This window comes from Canis aureus, chromosome 5, assembly GCF_053574225.1.
Source record: "Canis aureus isolate CA01 chromosome 5, VMU_Caureus_v.1.0, whole genome shotgun sequence".
NCBI lineage: Eukaryota > Metazoa > Chordata > Mammalia > Carnivora > Canidae > Canis > Canis aureus.
Window position 1 is genome coordinate 25,660,091 of NC_135615.1, and position 27,000 is coordinate 25,687,090.

General features: G+C 44.3%; 1 long non-coding RNA gene across 3 annotated transcripts in view; it reads left to right on the forward strand.

The window, feature by feature from the left end:
- The first annotated feature begins 12,294 nt into the window (after positions 1 to 12,294).
- LOC144313862 (uncharacterized) overlaps positions 12,295 to 27,000 on the forward strand; it is a 48,174-nt gene continuing 33,468 nt past the window's right edge. For all 3 annotated transcript variants that reach the window (XR_013379483.1, XR_013379480.1, XR_013379481.1), the window contains exon 1: positions 12,295 to 12,360. This is a non-coding gene — a long non-coding RNA (uncharacterized LOC144313862). The remainder of the gene's footprint in view (positions 12,361 to 27,000) is intronic.

A 27,000-nucleotide genomic window follows, 5' to 3' on the forward strand; every position in this document is an offset into this window, starting at 1 on the left:
CCTTCCAGCCCCCGCAGGCCCCACGAGGCAGCCCGGCCTTCCTAGGCTGGGTGCTGCGGGGTGCGGCCAGCCCAGCGGGTGGGTGGCCAGAGCCCCCCCGCGAAGGCCGGGCAATGGGTAGTTGCACCAAAGTGGCCTTTTTCAAAGACTGTCTGGCGGTTGTGCAGGGCACGGGTGGGTGGCCCGGGCCATGGGGCGAGGCAGGAGTTGGGTGAGGGCCGGGGAGGTGTGGGGAGCGGCCGAGAGCCGTCCTCAGGCCAGCCGGGCCCTTGGGTCCTCGAGGTGCCCCAGGGGAGAGGGGCGCCCACAGGCCTTGCTCACTGTGCATATGGGGCTGCGTGCGCCCACCTGGGGCCCCGTATCCTCCTCCAGCCCCTCGGTGCCCCCTGCAGCCTCCTGCCTGCAATCCCACCCCCCCACCCCACCCCCGGGTCTGGGGCCCACATCAGCCAGGCCCCCTCTCGGGCTTTCTCCCCCTTTGAGAACAGATGTTGCTGATGGGCCACACAAGCACTGTGACTCTCTAACTCCACCGAGTGTGTAATTATAGCAACACAAGCATCAAATTACCAAGGACAAGTAGCTGCAAAGTAATTATATGATTCTTTGTTACTCGAGGGTTGGGGTTTTCCCCCCCTTTCAGAGATGATTCCTTTAAAAGCTCCGGTTGGGTGCGTGGGTGGGTGGGTGGTGGGTGGAGCAGGTGGTGGTGGATGGGCAGGACCAGAGACTGCTGAGGGGGTTCAGCATCCCCGGGGCTGCAGGTTGGGGGGTGGCCAGGGTTGGGGTGAGGGAGGTCTGTGCCCCCCTCACAGGTGGTATCACGGCCCCCCTCCTTCTGGAGAAGGAGAGGAGAGCAGGGTGGGGGGCGGGCCCTGGGGTGCAGAAGGGTCAGGGAGACTGGGGAGGAGTCGGAAGGAGGTGGGGGGGGAGGTTATTCCTGGGGTCTCTGGAGCCACCATGAAGGGGTGCAATGCATGGCAGTGTCCTCACCCCTTGGTCTCACCTCATCACATACTCCCAAGGACCCTCAGCCTCTGCAAAAGCCCCAGAGGCAGACACGAGCAGGGAACCTCAGTCACCCAGCCTCAGCGTCGGCCGCCAGGATGTGCAGTCGGGGCCCTGAGCAACCTCCCCGAGCGGACCTGCACCGCGGCCGCTGCCCGGCCTTCCCGACCCAGTTCCCGCCAGCCGCGGGTGTGCATTGCTGTTTGGGGCACTGTTGTCCCTCCCCTGTTCCCCGACCTGCTGTTGACAGCCTGGTGGCCCCTGCTGGGCTCGGGGAGGCCCCCAGCAGGTGCCCAGTGGTTGGAGTGCGACTTGGCCTAAGAGGCAGGAGACGGGGTGGGAGAGGCCACGGGGAGCACCACCAGTGACATGTGCCCCTCCCACCCTCCCACAGGCTCCTGGGGATCCTAGGTGAGAACCCCTCTGCCCCACCCCCCCCCCCCCCGCCTGCTTCATCTGCACTCTTACTAATTTGGCTCACTTGACACCAAGCCTCGGGGGGATGGGGGGCTCCCTGCCTGGGTGTGCATGGGGCTCCGGCCATGGACCAGCTCAGGGAACTGTGTCCTGCGGACGTCCTCAGGCAGGCAGGCCAGCCACGGGCGAACATTCTCTCCATCACGCCCATTACGGTTTAGATTACAGAGCAATTATCCTTCTGAGCAGCTGTGTAATTCACAGGTCACATCCATTCAGCTGCCTGATGGCGTTCGGGGGACCCTCACTTGGGAGAGCCCGGGAAGTCAGGAACGGGCCAAGGCCCAGCCCCAGGACACTGGCTGCTGTGGAGAAGCGTTCGAGCGTCTCCATCCGGGCTCCCAGGCCCGTGGGGAGGGTGTGGGGCTGGGGTCCAGGGGGAGGCCTCCCAGCCTCGTGGGTACCACACTGCCCGGGCCCCGCGCACTCAGGCTGTGGAGAGCCCCCGCCTGCAGTGGGCAGGGGCACTGGGGCTGCACTCGGGTGTCAGAAAATCAGCTCTTTGACCCAAATGCTTATCCGATTGGGGTATGTGTGTGTGTGAGTTTTTAAGATTTTATTTACTTATTCATGAGAGATACAGAGAGAGAGGCAGAGGGAGAAGCAGGCTCCCTGCGGGGAGCCCGGTGCAGGACTCGATCTCAGGACCCTGGGATCACCCCCTGAGCCAAAGGCAGATGCTCAACCTCTGAGCCACCAGGCGCCCCTCGATTGGGGTGTTTCAGAACTCCATTCTCGGTCTCTAGAGGGCAGAAGCCCAGAGGTCATGCCATCAGCATGGTAGTCCCGTGGGCTCCCTGTCCTCGCAGCCGTCTGTCTCTCTCTCTCTGGTGGGGCTGACCGGGATATGTGGATTTCCAGAGCCCTCGACATCCAGAGGATGGTCTCCCAAGGCGTTTAACTCTCCGTTCAGTTTAGGGAGACTTAGAATTTAATCACCCAAAGGGAAGGAAGCAAACCAGCATTACTTTTCAACTACTTTACCCCAGGAGCGTGGAGTGAAGAGTGAAAGCCCCTTTCACTCCCCGGCCCAGCCCTGCTCTCTCACAACCTCAGGAGTAATCCTTGTTGGCAGTTGGTATGTGCACTTATTTATTTATACATTCACAGATAAATAATAGAAATACACAAGCACATGTAAAAATGTTAAAAATCACATAGACAGATCGGTGGTACATATTGTTCTGTTGATTTATCTGGCAATATAGTGTAAGATCCTCCTACGTCCTTACGTTCGTGTGTGTTTACACCACCCTTGTTAACCACTATGTAGTATTCCGCAGTGTGGCCGGCTAATAATCTGCGTTACTACTCTCCTACCAACTGTTCCCATTTTATGATAGGGCGGGTGATCCTATAGTGCCCGGGAATGCATTTTCCTGCAAGTAATAGATTAAATATAAATATAAATATGTTTATAATGGCTTAAACAAGATCCTTCATTCCTTCTGCCTTTTTTTTTTCTTAAGTAGGTCTAAGCTGAGCCCAGTGTGGGGCTTGAACTCATGACCATGAGATCAAAACCTGGACTGAGATCAAGAGCCAGACGCTTAACTGACTGAGCCACCCAGGTGTTCCTCTTCCTTCCTTTTCTTAAATGTAATGAGAAGTCCTGAGGCAGGCAGCCCAGGAGTGCTTAAGGATGTCCTTCTGTCTTCCTGTCCTGCCACCCTCGTGTATGGCTTTGGTCCTCCTGGTGGAAAAGTGGCTGCTGCAGCCCCAGGGTCGCTCCAGTATTTCAGCTAGGGCAGAAGAAAGTGAAGGTGAAACCCCAAAGCTTTCTCCTTTTGAGAATTTGTTGTGTGTGTGCATATGTGTGTGTGTGTGTGTGTGTGTGTGTGACCCCACCCTCCTCTGCGGCTCAGTTACTGCTGACCCCTCCCCTGGCCAGCTCAGTGGGCAAGAGTCTTCTTTTTCCCAAAAGGAGAGTCTATGCGTTTTTGCTCTCAAACCTGCCCCCCTTCCCCATCTCTCCCAGGATTTTTCCCAGGGGTCTGTTGGCCAGAGGAACTAAGGGGGAAAAAATCAGCAGAGAAGAGAAGGTCATGCCCCCTGACCTCCATTCTGAGATAGGGCCTGCCATCTGGGGACAGGTGGGATCTATTTTCAAATACGGCCTTGTAGATTTGGACCCAAATTCTAGAGGATGAGGGCGTCAAGGAGAAGGTGAGGAAGCAGTTTCACCGGGTATCTGAGGGTCACCAGGATCCCCCGTGGCCCCCCGAGGTGATCCGTGACCTGTTCCTGCCCGGGAGCTGCAGGGGGGCTGCACTCCTGCTGGGGCCCCGTACTTTGCATCTTTTGAGAGACGTATCTCCAACTTTTTTTTTTCCTCGACTAACATGACTACACACTTGCTCTCTGGAGTGAAATTTTGGAGAGGTTTTTTTTTTTTTTGCAATATATCAGATTCCAAATTATCTTCTAGGGAGAGTTGGCCTTCCTTTCCTTTTTTTTCTCTCCCTGTTAATTTTTCTTCCCTTGGCCATGCCATCGTCCTTCCACAGATGTTTATTGAGCACACAGTCATTGAGAGGGGAGGTGTCAGACTGGAGTCACGTCCTGGCTTCACCACTCAGGAGGTGGCAATATTGCACGAATTAATTGCCCTCTGTGTCCCTCGGTTGTCTCAGCTATGAAATGGGGGGTAACGGTGGGCCGTTGCCAGGCTTAAATGACTTGCTATGTATAAAATGCTTGGCATTAGTGGCTGGCGTATAGCAAGTGGTAAATGAGAATAGCGTTAGCTACGCTTATTCAGTGTGGCAGTTGTGGGGATCGTGTTAAGTGGGCGTGGTTGGCATGATCCCCACCTCCATGGAGTCCACAGTGAGCGCTACCAGGTGAGCCTTCCATTCCCCAGCTCAGCAGATCGTCATTACACAACGTCCCTGTCGCACTGGCTGGTCAAATGGCTGAATCCTAGGAAATGCGACTGTAGATTGACCATCGCTCAACACCTCTCACGTGTGGCTGAGAGCCACGTCACGTTTTTAAATCAATTTTTATTTTATCTGAGTATAGCCTGCACATTGTCAAACAGGTGAAATGGTCATTAAAAATTTAAATCAGAAAAAAAGACTCCTCTGGCTCCTATTACCATCCTACCTTGTTCCTTAAAGAATACTTTTCATTCCCTTTATTGTTTCTTGTGGTATTTAATGCCACACTCCCAAATAATATACGTATCCTGTATTGTGATTCATCAGGTTTGTGGATGCTGAAAAATTTTACATCCTCACACCTGTCTCTCTTCCTACCTCCCACTCTGGTTAAATCACATTCTTTATTAGCTCTTTATTCCATATTTTCTATGGTGACTCTGTGAGTATTGTTCATTGCCGAGTCAAGTAATGTACCATGACAATATCTTATTTCTCGTTCAACTTTTATTTTTCTTGGAGTTAATGACTGCATTATTCTGTTGTCTGTTTAGGTTTTTTCTTATCCAGTTGCAAATTGTATTTATAGGCGGTTTTTCCCCTAGGTTTCATTCTACTCCTTGAGATTGCTATTTCCCCCAGGTTCTGCTGTTCTCTTTGTTTTGCTACCTCTCCTTCATGATGAAGACATCCTTTCAATGCCTTGTGACCCTTTACAGTCCATTGGTATTTAAGAGTGACCTACAAGCAATTGACTGGAGCTCTGATTGCGCTTGTAGGGCCGCCTGCCTTGGGTGTCCTGGGGGTAGGGTGGGTGTGGGTGGCAGCAGGCTCTGTCCTTGGAGATGCCCATGTGTCATTATCTGTAGGTCTTTCTTTTCTTAAGGGTGTATCAGTTTCTTAAGAAAAGGCGCCTCTATTCCCTGCCTTGGAATTTCCCCCTATTTCCTAGAGTTCTGGAACCAGGAAGGAGCAAAGGGTCAATGTTCTCACCGGTCATGTGCAAACCTTCATTCAACTCCCTTACATAGGGTCTGGGTACCCTCCACTATCACCTCCTCAATACCTGGCAACCACGAGTCCCCTCTCTGGTCCAAGGTTCTAGCATTCCTGGGGGGGCGGGGGTGCATCGGTTACCAGAATGGGTGGTCTTGGGGCCTGGGAGTCTAAGTTCTCCTCCTACAAACTTCCCACTTCCATTTTTTCACTTTTTCCTGCCTTTCACTGCACCTGTGCCTCTGGTCCTTGGGGTTTTCTGGGCTTCACGGTAAATCTGCTTTCTTCTTAATCCAACTCTTTACCATGGGCTCTTAGGTATGACCTTCCTGCTCCCAGCTTGGTCATTTCCATCTGCTTTTTTTTTTTAGCCTTCGCTTTCACTTTGTGCCATTCTGTTACAAAAGTCCTTTCATTTCATTGAAGATGAAGTTCATATTTCTGGGTTTCTTTTTTCTTTCTTTACTATTTGGGATGAATGTAAAAAGAAAAGTTGACAGAAATGTCTTGATGTGGTATCTTGAAGCCTGCTGGAAGCAATATTCGATAAAGAGCACTGGAAGATACAAGCCCTTCCATATATCTAAATAATCTAAAATAGTGCTTTGCATTTAGCCAGAGCCACTGAAAACTGCGCGCCTGAGGCCTAGAGCATTGTAGTTCCTGAGCAGCTGACTTTCATGTTGGTGTGAAGCTACCAGCCTATAATAAGTCCCAAGGAACTCATTACTGTGTGTCCTAGAAGGAAGCTTTTGAGGACATTGATCAGTACGTTAAATGTTCTTCTCTTGCAAGGATCCTCAGGAGAATTTCTTCATCTTCTCCTCGAATAGTCTCTAATTGTTTTTTACTGAGTGGCTGGCTTGCTTCTATTTCTTGGTCTAAGTCAGCTTCCCTTTCCCCCCCGCTAGCTTCTCCGTAACTGGGAGCGTGTAGAACTGAAGGTTGTGCTCTCATCTCATTTTTGCTGACATTTTATCTCTACTCATTCATCTTTGCCTTTGTGTTTTCTTTCTCATCCACTCCTAGTTCTTATTCTCTTGTTACATTCATTATGACTGTTGTCATAAACTAGGACATTTGGAGGAGCAAAAGATCACCCAAGCTTCTTTGACCCACACCTAGAACCCTGATCTCTGATCTCCTAGTTTGGGAGTCAACCACTTGGAGAGAGAGAGAGAGAGCCCAGACTTTTCAAAGCTCTGTGATCTATGGATTTATCATATTTTAAATGTTGGCTTCCCACTTCTGACCTCCTTCCCTGGACATCAACTATTTCTAGATCCAGTCAGAGAATAAGTAGGGGATGTATACCATGGGGGGGTCCTGAGGAGGTGTGAAGAGATGGGAAGTCGGAATTCTCTCCCTATAAGACAAGCACACCTCTATCTATCCAACCTGCAGGTGTTCACAGGATGCTACTTTGTGCCGGCAATGCTAAAATACATGGTGATACCCAAGGCTATTTTTGTTATGAAAGAAATAGCTTGGAATTCCATTTTCAGGGAATTCTTGGGATGGTCAGGTCTCTTCTTCCCAAAGTGAGGCCCTATTCAGGTAGCCCACAAAGATGCAGGACCTTGGGCCTGTCTGTCTTGGGCCGTGGGTGGAGCAGTTCATTCTGTGAGGCCAGAAAAGACAATAGTTTGCCTAACATTCCTGTGTCCAGTTGCTATTTTTCCCTTGAAGGGATGTTTCTACTGTTTCCTGTCCTCTGATGTTGATAGTGGGGCTGAGGATGGGCTTAGTCTCTGATATGTCACTCAGTTACAATTTTTAGTTCTCTTTAATTTACTTCTAATCTATCTGGCCTTCCCTTCCCCACTCAGGGATGTGGGACCCAACAGAGACTTCTAGCTCCTTCCCAAACTAGTGGTCCTACTCCCCATTGAGGATTTGTAAGTTTCCTATTGCTCCTGTGATAAATAATCATAAATTTCATGGTTTAAACAACACGAATTTATCATCATGAAGTTTTGAGGTAAGAAGTCCAAAATAGGGGCACTTGGGTGGCTCGGTGGTTGAGTGTCTGCCTTTGTCTCAGGTCGTGATCCCGGGGTCCTGGAATCGAGTCTCACATCAGGCTCCTCTCAGGGAGCCTGCTTCTCCTTCTGCCTTTGTCTCTGCCTCTCTGTGTCTCTCATGAATAAATAAATAAAATCTTTTATAAAAAAAGAAGTCCAAAATAGGGCTTACTGGGCTAAAATCAAAGTGTTGGCAGAGTCGTATTCCTTTGTGAAGGCTCTAGGGGAGGATCTTTTTCTTGCCTTCTCTAATTTCTAGAAGTTGCACATTCCCTGGCATGTGGCTTCCTCCCATCCTCAAAACCAGCCATGGCAGGAATTGTCACATTGTGCTGCACTGCCATTGACTCCTCTGCCTTTCTCTTCCACGTTAAAGGACCCTTGTAATTACATTAGGCCCGCCCAGATAATCCAAGGTAATCTCCTTGTTTTAAATCAGTTGATAATCAAACTTAATTCCATCTGCAACCTTAATTCCCCTTTGCCATGTGATGTAACATATTTGCAGGTTCCAGGAATCCACGGGGCCATCCCCACAGGGATCAAGTATTCAGTGAACACTAAGAGCCAGGCGATGAGCTGACAATGCATAATCTGGAAGGCAGCTCAAAGTCCGTTTGTCCCAATTGATCTATTCACCCCCACTCACCCATATTCCCCAACTTACTCTTCTTGTTGGATTATTCTTCTAAGTTGTGCAAAATAATAGTACAAGGTCACACCCAGAATACTGACACTGATAAAGTCCAGATGAAGAAGAGTCCCAGCACCGCAAGGATCCCTGCGTTGTCCTTTTAATTTATTTACTTTAGTAAATTGTGGTCAGATACTTGCAGCATCGCATCTATCTACTCATAATCCATCTTTTCTCTTGTTGATGGAAAATTAAATTTCTTCGAATTTTTTTTTCTGCTATATACAATATTGGAATGAATAGTCTCAGAGATATTTCGTTGGAGACACAAGCAAAGGTTCTATCTGTAAGGAGGGAATGCCTGGGTCACAGATCATGAGAATATTCAACTTTGCTAGATCTTGTTGAGTTCCTATCCACAGAGGATTCTACTGGCTTCTCCTACCAGCAGTCTGACAGTTCCTTTTTCTCTACAGTGAAGACCGATTTTTAGGACTCTGGATGTAAAGTAAAGAAGCAAGTTGGGTGGGGATTGGGGTGGGGTGCCCCAGGAGCCCAGGCACATGGGAACTAAGAAAGAGCCAGGTCAGCCAAGTTTTTTTCCTTAGCTAAAAAAACAAAAACAAAAAACCAAAAAAAACCCTGTAGTGGAGAACTTTCTGCAGAAGATGCTCGGCTGCCTGTTCCCATTCTCCCTTGCATCATCGGGCTGGCAAGAACAGGATGACGTGCTGCTCAAGTGTTATCCATCAGACGGCAAATTGTGTGGGCAACTAAACTTCTAATCTTTGTAGAAAATTATTATTTATTTCTTACTGAACAAAACTCAAGGCCAAGAGGGTGCCCTTCTGTGGTGTGTGTGTTTTCTCTGCTTTGGCTCGGCCCGAGCTGTTTGTTATGCATGTGTTGTATTGCAAATGTGGAACAAATGAAGCCAAGATATGAAATTAATACTGTGATCTGTTTTTCTGTTTTGTTGCCATAACAATCTGTGGCTCTTGAAGCAAAGAGAAAATTAGAATTGTATTAAAGGTGTTTACACCATGTACACTCCATCCTGCATTATTATTTATTGCTATAATAAGTGTATTTAACATTTGCTTAAGGAGGGTTAACTGCTACTGGTTTTTGCCTGGTGGTTTTCCTGCTTGCCCTTCCCACCTGGTTTTTGCTTTTGACCTTGACCTTTCCTATAGTTCTGAGCAGGAAGGAGGAGGGAGTTTGGGTGAGATGCCTAACAACATCATGACTCCTGATGCTTATTCCTCTGCTGTTCTTCCCAATCCCTAGAACAATGTTAAGTCGGGTGTTTTGGTTAGAAACAAAGCAGGACCTGGAGTATATCTTCCTTCTTTCTTTGCCCCATTCCCGCCCTCTACCTGAATAGGAGGCCTGTGTCTCTGGGAGGAGAGATGAAGAGTAATTGAAGAAAGGAGCGCGAGAGGAATTTATGCCTTAGCAGAAGTGGTGTGGAAATGGGTATGACAAGTGGAGAATCAGGGGGTGCTGGTCCCCTCAGATCATCCTCATCTTAATCTATTCCCAAAGATAAATACTCAACTGCTGAGAGCCTCCTCTGCCAGAGGTCCTTACTGGCCCAACCAGCACAGGCCACAGTCTGCTGGTCACAAGATGGTTAACATGGTGAAGCTGCCATGGTGTAAGCCCCACTCTCCCACTAACTAAATAACTCACCCACTTGGAGGCCCACTTGGGACTGTCTGGGGTTGTAAGCTCTTCAAAGGCAGGTGCTGTCTTGCTCCTTTTATCAGCCTACAATTCCTAGAAAGATGTAGGACATGCATGAGAAACCCGGGAGCCTCATTCATGGCTTGTTTGGGTCATTGTAACGTGTCTAAAGGATATCCTGGTAGTGCAGGAAGAGTGTTTAAAAACGTACAGCTTTTGGTGAGTGGTACCCATCATCGAGCGTCTGTGGCTCCAGAGACAATAGAATGGAAAGGAATATTTCTGACCCTTCTTGGAAGGCAGTCCTCCAGATGATCTTGTTCTGTTTTGTTTTGTTTTTTCTTTTTTAGGGTAGAATGTGGGCAGAGGGGACCACATGGGAACCCCCCACCTAGGGACTGTATAAGAAGATCAGAGCTATAGAGGCCTGAGTTGATGACAGATCTAAAAATGTCCTCTTGTTGTCCTTCACTGTCCAGGGGACCTTGAGTCAGGCCTAAAACCCAGGGCAGAATGAAAGCCCTTTCTTGTGTGAATCTCTTTTTTGAGCACAATAGATACAAGCCTAGAATGGGCCTTGGTTATGTCAGCAATATCGGCAAAAAAGAGCCCATTAGTTCTAAGAGAAATCAACCTCTTTCTCAAGGCTAAAGTTATCTTCCGTCTCAGATTCTTGTACCTGGGTGTCTGGATGGACACACACACACACACACACACACTCTTAAAAAGAAAGGATAAAGAGGACGAGAATGGGTTTGGAGGTCCAGGTTAGCGCGTGAGTGGTCACAGTATTATCACGCAGGAGGCAGCTGCTTGTGACTATGGCAACTTCGATCCCGAGGGAGAAGTGTGAAATAGAAGGAATATTAATCAGGTCGAGGGGAGGGAAGATGCTAAAGGAAGGGATGGGAGTGGCAGGGGGTCCCAGACGGTGGGGTAAGGCTGGCTCTGGTGCACGTTGGGGCATAGCGGTCCTGCATTTCAGCTGTCCTTGTCTTGCTGGGGCCCTTCTTTCTGTTGGATGCCATCCCAGGTCTGGGGCACAGGCCCCTTCAGAATGGGGGCTACAGACAAACATGAGGCGAGAAGGTGCAATCATTCCCAGGCACGGTCTCTTTGCTTTTAGGAATAACCTGTCTGAAATGTTCCATCTTTGTCACTTTGTCTCTCACTCAGGCATCTCTCACTCAGAAGGGTGAGTAACCAATTCCTTTGTCTCAGCGGAGCTCGTGTGTACGTGCTGCCAAAGTGAGCACTGTCTCAATGGATCTAAATTGCTTAGAAGTGGTCATATCCGCCAATTGTGACTACCGGAGTTCATGTCATGGGGTGGTTATTTTTGTGCCAAATCCTTCACCGAGGTGTGGGGATGCGAAGTAATGTAGGCAGGCTCACACAAAGAGTGAATACCTCACCTCACAGCACTTTGCCATTCTGCTTGCTTAAACAAGCGCCAGCGTGTGACGAGGGACCGCTGGAGCTCTGCTGAATTTTCTTTGGTTGAATTCCCTTGTGTCTACATGGTCTGAATGTCAGTGGCTAAAACACTGTTCCAGGAGAGCAGCTTGTGGTAACTGTTCTCCCAGAAATGTGATGTGTGCTTCCTACCTTGCATGATATCTGACAGTTTCATTTGTTCCAAATAAATTCCTGACAGTATCTAACTCCGTGGATTGTGCAGATAAAATGCCCCTATTATGCCTCCTTTAAAAAATACTTAGGAAATGTGTACATTTTTATTTGTGTGGGAAGATGATATTGTGAAATATTAACATAATCTCCCATCTTGCAAGGACACTCAGAGTTTCGCCCTTGGCACCACCCTGCTTGAGGGTATCGGGAAACAGGCCTCTGCTTTCCCAGAGCAGGGCTGCCGGGACTTTGCAAATAAATATACAGGATGCTCGGTTCAATCTGAATCACAGAAATGACCTAGAATTTTTGGCATCATTAAAAAATCTTCTGCAGGGCAGCCCGGGTGGCTCAGTGGCTTAGCGCCACCTTCGGTCCAGGGTGTGATCCTGGAGACCCAGGATCGAGTCCCATGTCGGGCTCCCTGCATGGAGCCTGCTTCCCCCTCTCTGTGTCTCTGCCTCTCTCTCTGTGTGTCTCTCATGGATAAATAAATGAAATCTTAAAAAAAAAAAAATTTGCAATTTTGGGGGACCATATACTAAAATTTGTCGTTTACCTGAAATTCAAAGGTGGCTGAGTGACTCGTATTTTCCCCGGCAACCCTACCCCAAAGGAGGGTAAAATCAAAGAACAGAAGCAACAGAGGCTTGGCTTTTAAGTTCAAAAACTGTGGTTGAGCGTAAAATAAAAAAGCCAGGGAGACGACTTGCAGAGTGATTTTATTTTCTTGCATGAGAAGAAAAGAGCTCTGGCGTGGGGAAGGGGCAGAGGCTGGAGCCAGAAAAGAAAGAGGAGGGGGTGAGTGTAGGGGCTCCCCAGGGTTCTCTCTGCACGCCCAGGGGAGGGGGGGTGGTGAGGGGCCTGGAGCAGCCTGGCCTGGGAGCAGGGGTGTGGGCGTGGCTTGTGGTGGCCCCGCCCAGTCTCCGCCCCCATCCCAGAGTGCAGTGCGCGGGAGTTTCCCAGGGTTCCTCGCGGCTCCTCAGGTCCGTCCCGCGCTTCAGGATGGCGTCGGCAGGTGAGTCCTTCTGCTCCTTCCTGTCCTCCCGCCCCGCAGTGTATCCGCGGCCTGTTGGTTGCATTCGGCAGCCGCCTGTGCCCTGGTGGGCGCCGTGGCCGCGGGCATGAGCCAGCCTTGCGCACCTGCGCGCCGGGATGTTGTCAGGGGAGCCACGGAACGACGCATGCGCAGTTTTCCTGGCCTCGGGGTCTCCGGCGGACACCTGGGTCGCCTGTAGTACGGAAACAGTGACGCCCGCTCCCTGGGTGGCTCGGGATGCAGTGAGCTCGCGTATACAGACGGTGCCAGCAGGGTGCAGCGCCTGGCACGCAGCAGCCCGCCCTCCCGCCTCCCTGCAGGCTCCCCGGGCAGGGAAGGGCCCCCGTGGAGCTTCCAGGTGAGAAGCCCCTGGGGGCTCTAAGTCTTGGGGATCATTGCCTCCTGGCCTGCCCTCCAGCTGCCGAGTGCAGGGCGTCAGTGTCTGAGTCAGGCTGGCCAGCGAGGCATCTGCGGAGCCGGGAGCCCTTGCCTGCCGCGGAGACCTTAAGACGGCAGGTGCAGCCCAGCAGGTGCAGCCCGGCAGGTGCAGCCCCAGCGGAGGAGCAGGTCCCGGTGCCCCGCCCCGGGCTGGGCCCAGGTCCTGGCAATCGGCGACGCTCGCACGTGTCCAGCAGGCGGCCCGGCCCGCACAGCCGCTCGCTGTGACCCCGTGGGCTTTCGGGGTCACACTGCAGCAGATGCCTGTCCTTGGCCGGGGCAGTTAGCCCGCAAGTGGAAAGTCGGCAGGAAGCCAACAAAGCCTTCACGTAGGGAGGGGCGTGATTGATGCACCTGGGTGGCTCGGTTTTCAGCCGCAGGGGAGGGCAGGCAGCTTGATTGGAGGAGGTAAGACCACCTGGGCGCCTCAGCTGGGCCAGGTGGGAATAGAAGGCGTCCTCGCTCCAGGTAGGAGATGTGGTGGTGGTGGTTTTGCAGCAGTTACTTTGACATGGGCAGAAAGGAAAAATAATAAATAAATAAACAATAAATAAGTAAGTAAGTTAAGTAAGTTAGTTCTTTCTTACCAAGAAGTGTGCATGTTCAGACATTCTGGCCCCGAACGCGTCCTGGACCCCACTTCCTAGTGGAGCTCAGGGGCGTACTTCAGAAGGAATGGGATAAGGATGTGAAGGGCATGAGGGTTAGGGTGAGGATTTCTGAGTATAATAAGGACTGAGAATGCAGATGCACAGGCTTGTGAATTTAGCGGTGGAGGATTTTCCTGCAGCAGGTAGCCGTTTCCAACGTAGTTTCACGGGTGAGCGTGCAGCTTGGCAACCCTCCGGCCGGCATTCGGGGAGGGAGAAGCAACTAAAAGCTTCCCACCTGGTGGAAATCCCAGGCCTTCTGTCATCAAGTGGGGCGAGGAGGAAGGCTGAAGGAGCAAACGGGATTTTGGACGGGATGGAGCCTCGAGGTGGCACAGCCTGGCTTTCCTGGAGTCCCCACATGGATCTCCTCTTGGGAAGGGGAGAGAGAAAACCCCGTCTGGCATCTTTGTCAGTACAGGCCCTTCTCCCTCCTGTTGATGCTCTCAGAGCATGAGCCCAGTCATTCCTGTAACTAACCCTGATGGCTACGCATTACATCTCCCAGAGCTGTTTCTGTCCCCGGCCTCCTGAGGTCAAGTCCAGGAGAGATTTGAACCTGACACGAACCCATTTAATTACCCACATCCCCTCCCAGAATGTGCTTCTACTCTTCCTGTGTCTCAAGGATACCTGCTACTGCCTTTGACCTTCTTGTCCCACATGCCTAATGTCGTCCTTTCTTACCCCCTTTTTGCCAGTGCCTAGACTTTCTGTAAATGTCACACCTGATAGTTTGCTATATTTAAAGTATCTTTAAACCCGTTTTCCTTTTCTTTAGTGTGACTGCTCCTGTCTTCTCTGTTTAGCCAAACTATTACAATATCCTTGAGCCTAGGTGGTTTTGTTTTGTTTTGTTTTGTTTCTAGGATTGATTTGTTTGTGAGGGAGAGTACGTGCTTGAGTGGAGGGAGGGGAGAGGGAGAGAACCCCAAGTGGACCCCATGCTGAGCATAGAGCCCGATGTGGGGCTTGATCCCACGACTCCGGGATCATGACCTGAGCTGAAACCAAGAGTTGAACCGTACCTGACTATGTCACCCAGGTGCCCCTAACTGTGTCATAATTACATACATCCCATCCGACTAGTTTGTAATCTTCCCTTAGAGAGACAGGAGCCCCAGAACACTGATGGGTTAGTTTCTGTACCAGTGTTTCCCAAAGTGTGTCTTAGAACATTGGCTCTGCTGGATGTTAATCAACATTTATAAAGTGCTCATGGTGTTATAAATACTTTGCACGTAGGTAGGCATAGTTTATTACTGTGTCCATTTTGTCGATGAAGAAAATACTAGCTGCTAAATGGCAGAGCCGTCCAGGGTTCAAACACAGGTGGTATTGTCTTCTCCATCAGGCTGCAGGTATATTGCCTCTTAGGTTAATAGGAATTATGTGATAAAATTTTTCAAGAATGAATGCCCAATTTAATAAACACTGGGTTGAACCAAGGTAAATAGGTGGATCTTTGCTGCAGAGTACAGAGACTTCTAAGGGCTCTTTGTATGTTCATGGACATTGTGCATTGGAAACGGGAGCATAGAGTTAACTGCATTCCTTACACCTTCTTGGCTACCAAAGAAGGTGTAAGGTGTATTTTTTCCCCATAGGTTATTTTGCAGGTCAATGTGGAAAATAATTTGGAAAACATTGCTTTAAGACCAGTGTTTTCAAGTTCATACCTCATTGTAATTAATAAATTATCCAAATTTTAAACTGGTCACTTGTATATGTGTGTGTTATATATTTATCACATTCTCTGTTCCCCCACCCTCAGTTTCATTTAGATATAATTGACATAGATCACTTACAAGTGAATAGCATCCTATTATATGTTGCGAAATAATGACCGGAGTCGGTTTAGTTAGCATCCGTCATTTCATTTATATATAATAAAAAGTTAAAAAAAAAAAAAGAAAAAAAATCTTTTCTTTGTAATGAGAACTCAGGATTTACTCTCTTAAGTTTCCTGTATATTATACAGCAGTGCTAGCTCTAGTCATCATTTTGTACATTACATCCTTAGTATTTATTTACCTTATAACTGGAAGTTTGTATCTTTTGAGCACCTTCCTCCAATTCCCCCAGTCCCTACCCCCAACCCTCCCACCTCTTCTAACCACAAATCTAGTCTCTTTTTCTATCACTTTTTGTTTTGTTTTTTTGATTCTACACATAAATGAGATCATGCAGTATTTGACTGACTGACTTCACTTAGCATAATGTCCTCAAGGTCACAAAGGGCAGGATTTCATAGTTTCTAAAAAATTATATATGCATACCACAACTTGCTTATCCATTCCTCTATCGATGGATGCTTAGGTTATTTCCATGTCTTACCCCTTATAAATAATGCTGCTGTGAACATAAGGATACAGCTATCTTTTTGAGTTAGTGTTTTCCTTTTCTTTGTATCTACAATTGACCTTTGAACAATGCAGGAGTTAGGGGTGCCAGTCCCCACCACAGTAAAAAGCCTGTATAAGTTTTGACTCCCCCCCTGCCCCAGACTTAATTACTACTAACCTGCTGACCAGAAGCCTTACTGATAACAGAAACAGTTAACATATATTTTGCATGTTATTTGCATTGTATACTGTATTTTTATAATACAGTAAGCTAGAGAACAAACGTTAAGGATATCATAAGAGAAGATATATTTACAATACTGTATGTATACTTAGCGAAAAAATTCAGATATAAGTGGCTTCATGTTGTTCAAGAGGCAACTGTATTCCCAGAGGTGGAATTACTGGATCAAAGAGTAGTTTGGCTCTGGGAAACGAACAAGGGGTAGTGGAAAAGGAGGTGGACGGGGGGTTGGGGTGACTGGGTGACCAGCCCTGAGGGGGGCACTTGACGGGATGAGCACTGGGTGATATGCTATATGTTGGCAAATTGAACTCCAATAAAAAATAAAATAAAAACATAACAAAACAAAACAAAATCTCTAATGCCAGTATAAAATCTGAAAAAAAAAAAAAACCCACAAAAAAACAAAAAACAAGAGTAGTTCGGTTTTTAATTTTTTTTGGATTCTCCATGCTGTTTTCTATAGTGGCTGTACTAGTTTTCAGACCCAAGTGCTCCCAAGTACTCTGCACAAGAGTTCCCTTTGTTCCACATCCTCATTATCTGTTGTGTTTTTGATGATGGACATTCAAACAGATGTGAGGTGATATCATAGTTTTGATTTGCATTTCCCTAATGGTGGTGATGTTGAGCATCTTTTCATGTACTTCTTGGCCATTTGTATATCACCTTTGGGAAAACGTCTATTCTGTTGCCCATTTTTTTTCTTTTTACTTAAAAAGGATAGTTGAAGGATAGTTGACATATAATACTAGTTCCAGGTGTACAACGTAATGATTCAGCAATTATAAACATTATGAAATGCTTGCCACTGTCACCATATGAAGTTATTATATTATTGAATATGCACACACACACACTACATCTTACGCTATACTTTTAATCTCCATGATATATTTATTTTATAAGTGGAAGTTTATACCTCTTAATCCCCTTTGTCCATTTTGCCTGTCTTCCTGCCCTCTTCTCTGTGGTAACCACCAAATTGTTCAATATGTTTATGGCTCTCTTTCTATATTTTTGTGGTTTGTTTTATAGATTCCACATAAAAAAGTGAAATCATATGGTATTTGCCAGTCTGACTGCCTTCACTTAGCCCAGTACCCTCTAGATCCATCTGTGTTGTTGTAAATGGCAAGATTTCATTCTTTTTTATGGCTGGGTAATATTCCTTTGCATATGTATCCACCACATGTTCTTTATCCATTCATTTATTCATGATCACTCGGGTTCCTTCCGTATCTTGGCTATTGTAAAGAATGCTGCAGTAAACATAGGGGTGCATCTGTCTTTTTGAATTAGTGTTTACATTTTCTTTGGGTAAATACACAGAAGTGGAATTATTGGATCCTGTGGTATTTTTAATTTTTTGAGGAACTTCTATCCTGTTTTCCATAGTGATTGCACCAGTTTATATTCCCACCAACAGTACACGAAGGTTTTCTTTGCTCCACAAACCCACCAACAATTTATTTCTTGTCTTTTTGATACTACTCATTCTTTCCTACTCATTCTTACTGGTATCAGGAGGTATCTCATTGTTTTATATTTGCATTTCAGTTACGATGAATGATGTTGAGCATCTTTTCATGTATCTGCTGGCGATCTATATGTTTTCTTTGGGAAAATGTCTGCTCAGGTCTTCTGCCCATTTTGCAGATTTTTTTTGTTTGTTTGGCCTTGAGTTGTATAAGTTCTTTTGTATATTTTGAATATTAACCCATTGTTGGACATATCATTTACAAATACCTTCTTCCATTCAGTAGGCTACCTTTTCATTTTGTTCATGGTTTCCTACACTGTGCAAAACCTTTTTATTTTGTGATAGTCCTAATAGTTTATTTTTACTTTCATTTACCTTTTCCTTAGGACACACATATCCATAAATATGTTGCTTAGGCTGATGTCCAAGAGATGACTGGCTGTGTCTTCTTTTAGAAGTTTTATGGTTTCAGATCTCACATTTACGTCTTTAATACATTTTCAGTTTATTTTTGTGAATGGTATAAGAAAGTGGTCCATTCTTTTACATGTAGCCATCCTGTTTTCTTAACACCATTTATCAAAAAAGGTGGTCTTTTGTTCTATTGATATATCTGCCTGTTTTCATGCCAATACTATACTGTTTGGCTTACTGCTGCTTTGTAGTGTAACTTGAAACGTGGGATTGTCCTATCTCCAGCTTTATTCTTCTTTCGCAAGATTGCTTTGGCTATTTGATGTCTTTTGTGGTTCTAAGTGAATTTTAGGATTATTTGTCCTACTTCTGTAAAAAATGCTATTGCTATTTTGATAGGGATTTGCATTGAATCTGTAGATTGCTTTGGGTAGTATGGACATTTTAATGATATCAATTCCTCCAAGCCACAAACATTGTATGTCTTTCTGTTTGAGTCATCTTCAGTTTCTTTCATTAGTGTCTTAAGTTTTCAGAGTATAGGTGTTTCACCTCCATGGTTAAGTTTATTCCTAGGTATTTAATTTTATTGGTGCAATTTTTTTTAAGATTTAAAAAAATTATTCATGAGAGAGAGAGAGAGGGGCAGAGACAGAGACACAGGCAGAGGGAGAAGCAGGCTCCATGCAGGGAGCCCAACATGGGACTCGATCTTGGGATTCCAGGATCACGCCCTTGGCCAAAGGCAGGCGCTAAACCGCTGAGCCACCCGGGGATCCCCCTTATCGGTGCAATTGTAAATGGGATTGTTTTCTTAATTTCGCTTTCTGCTATTGCATTAGTAGCGTATAGGAATGCAACAATTTCTGTATATTTGGTATCCTGCAAATTTACTAAATTCATTTATTCTAATTTTTTGGTGGAGTCTTTTTTTTTTTAATTTTTATTTATTTATGATAGTCACAGAGAGAGAGAGAGGCAGAGACACAGGCAGAGGGAGAAGCAGGCTCCATGCACCGGGAGCCCGACGTGGGATTCGATCCAGGGACTCCAGGATCGCGCCCTGGGCCAAAGGCAGGCGCCAAACCGCTGCGCCACCCAGGGATCCCTTGTGGAGTCTTTAATGGTCTTTCTATCTAGTATGTTATCTGCAAGTAGTGACAGTTTTACTTTTTCCTTACCAATTTGGTTGCCTTTTATTTCTTGTTTGAATGCTGCAGCCAGGACTTCTAGCACTATGTCGGATAAAAGTGGTGCGAGTGGACATCCGTCTTGTTCCTGATCTTAGAGGAAGCACTTTTAGGGTTTCACCAATGAGTATATGCTATTAGCTGTGGGTTTATATTTAAAGATTTTATTTATTTATTCCAGAGAGACAGAGAGAGAGAGAGAGAGAGGCTCCATGCAGGGAGCCTGATATGGGACTCAATCCCAGGACTCCAGGATCACGCCCTGGGCCGAAGGCAGGTGCTAAACTGCTGAGCCACCCAGGGATCCCTAGCTGTGGGTTTTTATATAGTGCCTTTTATTACATTGAGATATGTTCTCTCTAAACCCACCATTGAGGGTTTTTATCAAGAATGGATGTTGAAAAAAAAAAAAAAAGAATGGATGTTGTAGTTTTCCAAATGCTTTTTCTATGATTTTTATCCTTTCTCTTGTTAATGTGATATATCACATTGATTTGCAAATATTGAACCACCCTTGCATCCCTGGAATAAATCTCACTTGGTGGTGAGTGATCCTTTTAATGTACATTGTTGAATACTGTGCATCTATGTTCATCAGGGATATTGGGTTGTGGTTTTCTTTTTTTGTCATGTCTTTGTCTGGTTTTGGTATTCAGAGTAATGCTGGCCTCATAGAATAAATTTGGAAGTTTTCCTTTCCATTTTATTTTATTTTATTTTATTTTATTTATTTTATTTATTTTATTTTATTTTATTTGTAATAGTTTGAGAAGAGTAGGTATTAATTTTCTTTCAGCATTTGGTAGAATTCACCTCTGAAGCTATCTGGTCCTGGACTTTGGTTTGTTGGAAGGTTTTTCTTTTTTTTAAAGATTTATTTATTTATTCATGAGAGACACAGAGGCAGAGACACAGGCAGAGGGAGAAGCAGGCTCCTTGACGGGAGCCCATGTGGGACTTGATCCTGGATCCTAGGATCACGCCCTGAGCCAAAGAAAGAAGCTCAACCGCTGAGCCACCCAGATGTCCCTGTTGGGAGTTTTTTGATTACTTATTCAATGTTGTTAACTAATAATTGGTCTGTTCAGATTTTGTATTTCTTCTTGATTCAGTCTTGGAAGATTGTATGTTTATAGGAATTTAACCATTTCTTGTAGATTGTCCAATTTGTTGGCATATCCTATTTTTTTTTTTTTAGCATTATAACTCTTTGCTTTTTTGTGGTCAGTTGTTATTTATCTTCCTTCATTTCTGATTTGAGAAATATTTGAGTACTGTCTCATTTTTTTCTTGGTAAGTCTGGGTAAAGGTTAGGTAAAAAAAAAAAAAAAAAGTTATTTTTCAAAGAAGCAGCTCTTGGTTTCACTGATCTTTTCCATTGTCTTCTCAGTCTCTATTTCATTAATTCCTGCTCTGATCTTTATTATTTCCTTCCTTCTACTGACTTTGGGCCTTGTTTGTTCTTTTTTTAGTTCCTTTGTAAGGTTAGATTCTTTGATATTTTTCTCGTTTCCTGGGGTGGGCCTGTATCACTATAAACTTCCCTCTTAGAACTATTTTCACTGTGTCTCAAAGATTGTGGATTGTTGGTGTTTTCATGTATTTTTTAAAATTTTCTCTTGATTTTTTTTTGTTGTTGTTGACTCATTGGTTGTTAGCATGTTGTTTAGCCTTGATGTGTTTATGTTTCTTTCCATTTTTTTCTTGTAATTCTAGTTTCATACCTTTGTGGTCAGAAAGATGCCTAATTTGGTTTCAGTCTTTTTTTTTTAATATTTTATTTATTTGAGAAAGAATACATGCAAGCAGCAGGAAGGGGCAGAGAGAGAGGGAGAGAGAGAATCCCAAGTATACTCTGCACTGAGTGTGGAGCTTGATGTGAAGCTCAATCCCATTACACCGAAATCATGACCTGAGCCAAAACCAAGAGTTGGACACTCAACTGACTGAGCCACCCAGGTGTCTTCTTAACTGCGTTGAAACTTGTTTTGTGGCCTAGCATGTGATCTGCCATGGAGACTGTTCTATGTATACTTGGAAACAATATGTGTTCTGCTGTTTTTGGATGGAATGTTTGTTTGTATCTGTTAGTACCAGCTGGTCTAATGTGTTGTTCAAAAACATTGTCTCCTTGCTGATTTTCTGTTTGAATGATCTAGCCATTGATGTAAAGTGGGGTATTAAGTCCTCTACTATTCCTATATTACTGTCAGTTTCTTTTTATGCCTTTTAATATTTGCTTTATGTATTTAGATGCTATGTTGGATGCATATTTACAATTATTATATCCTCTTCTTGGGTTGATACTTTAATCATTATTTAATACTCCTTTTTGTCTCTTGCTAGTCTTTCATCAGAGTCTATTTTGTCTGATATAAGTATTGCTACCCTGGCTTTTTCCTGCTTCCATTTGCGTGGAATGATTTTTTTTTTCCCCTTTCTTTCACTTTCAATCTGCATGTGTCTTTGGGTCTGAAGTGAGTCTCCTGTAGGCAGCATACAGATGCATCTTGTTTTTTATCCATTCAGTCACCCTTTTTGGAGCATTTAGTCCATTTACATTTAAAGTAACTATTGATAGGTATACACTTATTTGCCATTCTTTAAATTGTTTTCTGGTTCTTTTTGTGGTTTTTCTCTGTTCTTCTCTTTCTCTCTTCCCTTGTCATTTGATGGCTTGCTTTAGTATTATGTGTGGATTCCTTTCTCTTTATTTTTTCTGTATCTACTGCAGGTTTTTGATTTTTGGTTGCCATTGAGTTCATATATAACATCCTATGTATATAGCAGTCTATATTAAGTTGATGGTCACTTAAGTTCAGATCCATTCTAAAAGCACTAAATTTTGCTCTCTGCTCTACATTTTATGTATATGATGTCATATTTTACATCTTTTTATTTTGTTTTTTTGTTTTGTTTTTTTTGTTTTTTTTTGTTTTTACATCTTTTTATTTTGTGTATCCCTCCACCAATTTTTATATATAAAATTGCGTTTACTGTTTTTGTGTTTTAATCTACATACTGGTTTTATAAGTAATTCACTATGTTTACAGAATGTTTGCTTTTAGCTGTGAATTTTTTTCCTTCCTTAATCTTCTTCTAATTATGACTTTTCTACTTGAAAAATTCCTAAATATGTCTTGTAAGTCTGGTTTGTCAATTTTATTAACTTTTATTTATCTAGAAAACTCTGTCTTTCCAATTCCCAATGATAGTCTTTCTGGGTAGATTTTTCTTGGTTGTAGTTTTTTGTTTTTGATTTTTTCTCTCAGCACTTTGAATGTATCATGTCATTCCCTTTTGGCTTATAAAGTTTCTGCTGAAAAAATGAGCGAATAATCTTATGGGTTTTCCTCATATGTAACTGTTTTATTTTTTCTTGCTGCTTTTAAAATTCTTTCTTTATAATTACCTTTTGTGATTTTAATTATGTGTCTTAGTATGGAACTCCTTGGGTTCATCTTGTTTGGAGCCTTTTGTGCTTCCTGGACATGAACGTCTGTTTCCTACTCCAGGTTAGGGAAGTTTTCAGGTATTATTTCTTCAAATAAATTTTCTGCCCCCTTCTTTTTTCTTCTGGGACCCTTTTAATGTGATTGTTATTAGCTTGATATTGTCACAGAGGTCCCTTAACCTATCCTAATCTTTAAAATTCCTTTTTCTTTTTGCTGTTCAGCTTGGGTGCTTTCCACTACCCTGTCTTGCAGGTTGTTGATCTCTACTTCTGTCTCCTCTGATCTGTTGATTCTCTCTAGTATGTTTTTCATTTCAGTAATTGTATTCTTCAGCTCTGACTGGTTCTTTTTTTATATTATTTATGTCTTTGTTGAAATTTTCACAGAGTTCATCCACTCTTCTCTCAAGTATCTTTATGAACATTATTTTCAACCCTTTATCAGGTATTTTGCATATCTGCATTCTGTTCAGCCTCCCCCCCACCCCCACCTCATGGTTTTTGTCTTGGTCTTTGGTTTGGAACATATTCGTCTGTCTCCTCATTTTGTCTGACCCTGTGTTTTTTCCTATTTATAGGTAGGTCAGCTCCATCTTCTGGTCTTGACAGCAGTGGCCTTATGTGGGAGGTTTCAGAGTCTTCCCAAACCACTAAAACCAGGTGCTCCTGGGGTGTCCCCTGTGTGAGCTGCGTGTGCCCTCCTGTTGTGGCTGAGCTATGACTGCTGTGGGCCCACTGGTGGGTAGGATTTTTCCCCCTGTGTGGCTAGCTTACAAGCTCTGTCACACTTTCTGCAGGCATGCTAGTGGGCAGGGCTGCCCCTCTGCCTGGCTGTCTGCAGTGATCTGCCCCTATTGCTGTGGGTGTGCTGATGGGCAGTGCCTGCTCCCAGCATAGTTGTGTGAGGGATCTTGTAGCTACAGTGGGGGTGCTGATGGGCAGCATTTATTTCTGGCGCACCTGGCTGAGAGTCCTGGCTGCAGCTAATGCTGGTGTGCTTGTGTGTGGGTGAGCTACCCCACTCCTCAAGGCAGGAATGAATCAGGAGTGGCTTTGGAGGCAACATATTTATCTGGGTCTGCCCACTAGGTGTTGTAGAGTGCTTTGGGCGGGGGGTATCAGTCCTGACTGAGGCTGTCTGGTGTGTGTGGTGGTGTGGGAACCACTTTGGAGGGGCACCTGACTGGGTGATTGTGTGGCCGTCCACAGGGGAATGCTGGGGCCTGGCAAGTGGTGTTAGCAAGGAGCCTGGAGAGCATGAGAACTGGCTCCTGTAAATGTCCAGCTATCTAGGATGAAGGAGGGTAAGAAAAATGGTACCTGCCAACACTTCTGTTCTTAAAGTTCTTGCAGTTCCCTTCCCCTCTGGCATGTCCTAAAATTAGTCAGTAAATCTCCTTTATGTATATAACCTATGCACTTTCCAAATTGCTACTTCTGTGCTGGGTGTACTGCTGAGTGAGACTATATACTGGTTCCTTAAGAGCAGGGACTTGGTTTCCTGTAGCCTTCCAGCTCTCCTGGAGTTAAGCCCTGTTGATTTTTAAAACTCCTGCAGTTTAAACCTACTGATTTTCAAAGTCAAATGGGGATTCAGCTTTTCAGTGTACCTCCCCAGGGTTGGGGGTATCTGAAGGGGGGCTTGATTCCCTTGCTCTTACATGCTTGTGATAACCCTTCCACTTGTGGGTAGCATGGCTGGTGTTTTGGTTCCCGACCATGTTTCGACTTCTCCTGTTCTATTCAAGGTGTATTTCTCTTTATGACCTTAGCTATGGAAGATCTGTTTGCTGGTCTTCAGGTTGTTTTCAAAGTGAGTGGTAATGCATGTAGTTTTTGCCTCAGTGTGTCTGGGGAGCGACAAGCTCAGGGATCCTCCTATTCTGCAATCTTCCTTCTCTCTTGTCTTTTGCCCTCTTTTAAATTGGATTATTATTATTTTGTTACCGGATTGTATAAGTTACATATTTTGAATATTAAACCCTTATCAAGATACATTCTTTGCAAGTATTTATTCCTATTTTGTAGATTGTCTTTTTACTTTGTTGGTCATTTGTTTTTCTGTGCAGAAACTAAATTTAGAATTTGATGTAGTCTCATTTGTTTATTTTTTATTTTATGGCTGGTGTTTTGGGTGTCATATTCACAATATTACCAAGATCCATATCAGGGAGCTTTTTCCTTATGTTTTTATGTAGGAATTCTATGGTTTCAGGTTTTACATTTCAGTCTTTAATCCATTTTGAGTTAATTTTTGTAAGTGGTCTAGTTTCATTTTTTTAGACCTAAATATTCAATTTTCCCAGTACCATTTATCTATCTATCTATCTATCTAATCTATCTATCTACTTATTTATTTTTAAAGATTTTATTTATTTATTCCTGAGAAACAGAGATGTAGGCAGAGGGAGAAGCTGATGTGGGACTGAATCCCAGGACCCCAGGATCACGATCTGACACAAAAGCAGACACTCAGCCACTGAGTCACCCAGGTGGCCCAGTGAAGACTTTTAATGCTATATTGAATAGGAGTGGTAGGATGAGCACCCTTCTCTTGTTCCTATATTAGAGGAAATGCTTTCAACCGCTTCACCATGTTAACTGTGGGCTTATTATATATGATGTTTATTATGTTGAATTATGTTCCTTCTGTACCTAGTTTGTTAACAGTTTTTATCATGAACAGCTGTTGAATTTTGTCAGATGCTTTTTCTGCATGTATTGAAATGATCATCTAATTTTTTTCTTTCACTCTCTTAATGTGATAAACCACATCAGTTGATTTACATATGCTGAATCATCCTCACATCTCAGGTGAAAATCCCAGTTGATCATGGTGAGTGATCCTTTTAGTGTGCTTCTGAATTCTGTTTGCTAGTATTTTATAGAGAATTTTTATATCTATATTTATCAGGGATATTGGTCTGTTGCTTTCTCTTCTGGTAGTGTCCTTTACTGGCTTTGGTATAAAAGTAATGCTGGCCTTGTAATATGCGTTTGGGAGTGTTCCCTCCTCTTATTTTTTGGAAGAGTTTGAGAAGGATTGACACCAAGTCTTTAAGTGTATGGGAAAATTTACCATCTGGTCCTGGACTTTCCTTTTTTTTTTTTTTTTGAGGGGACAGATTTTTGATTATTGATACAATCTCTTTACCTAGTAAAGAGATCTGTTCAGGCTCCATATTTCTTCCTGATTCTGTCTTGATACTTTGTATATTTCTCAGAATATTCAGTTTCTTGTAAATTGTCCAGCTTGTTGGTCTATAGTTATTCATAGTAGCCTCTTATGATTCTTTGTATTTCTGTGTTATCACTCGTAATGTCTTCTTTTTCATTTCTAGTTTTGTTAATTTGGGTTCTTTCTCTTTTTTTTCTTGGTTAGTCTACCTGAGATATTGTCCATTTTGCTCATCTTTTCAAAGAACCAACTTTTACTTTTGTTAATCTTTTCTTTTGTTTTCCTGGTGTAGAGTTAGGTTGTTTATTTGGCATCATTCTTCTTGAGGTAGGTGTTTATAGGTATACCTTGGAGATATTACTAGGTTTGATCCTAGGCTATCACAATAAAGTGTGTATCTCCATAAAGTTATTCAGATTCATATTTTACTTTCCCAGAGCATATAAAAATTATGTTTACACTATGCTATAGTATATTAAGTGTGCACCAGCATTATGTTTAAAAATACAACTAGAATTTTATCTTATTATTTTAATTAAAACATACTTTATTGATGACAACGCTACCCACCATCTCAGCTTTCAGCAAGTCATAATCTTTTTGCTGTTGGAGAGTTTTGCCTTGACATTGATGGTTGCTGACTGATCAGGGTGGTGGCTGCTAAAGGTTGGGTTGTCTGTGTCTTTCTTTTTTTTTTAAGACTTTATTCATGAGACACACACACACAGAGAGGGGCGGGGGCAGAGACACAGGCAGAGGGAGAAGCAGGCCTCCCACAAGGATCCTGATGTGGGACTTGATCCCAGATCCCAGGATCATGCCCTGAACTGAAGGCAGGTGCTTAACCACTGAACCACCCAGGTGTCCCTGTATCTCTTTTTTATTTAATTTTTAAATTTTATTAAAAATTTTAATTCCAGTGTAGGTAACATACAGTGTTATATTAGCTTCAGGTGTACAATATGGTGATTGTACAATTCCATGTATTACTCAGTGCTCATGAGGTAAGTGTACTATTAATCCATTTTACCTATTTCACCTATCCTACCATCTACCTCCCTGCCAGTAACCATCTGTTTGTTCTCTGTAGTTAGGCAGTTTTCTTAAAATAAGACAACAATGAAGTCTGCTGCATTGATGGACTTTTCCTTTCACAAATGATTTCTCCGTAGCGTGCACTACTGTTTGATAGTAGTTTTCCCCAGTGGAATTTCTTTCAAAAC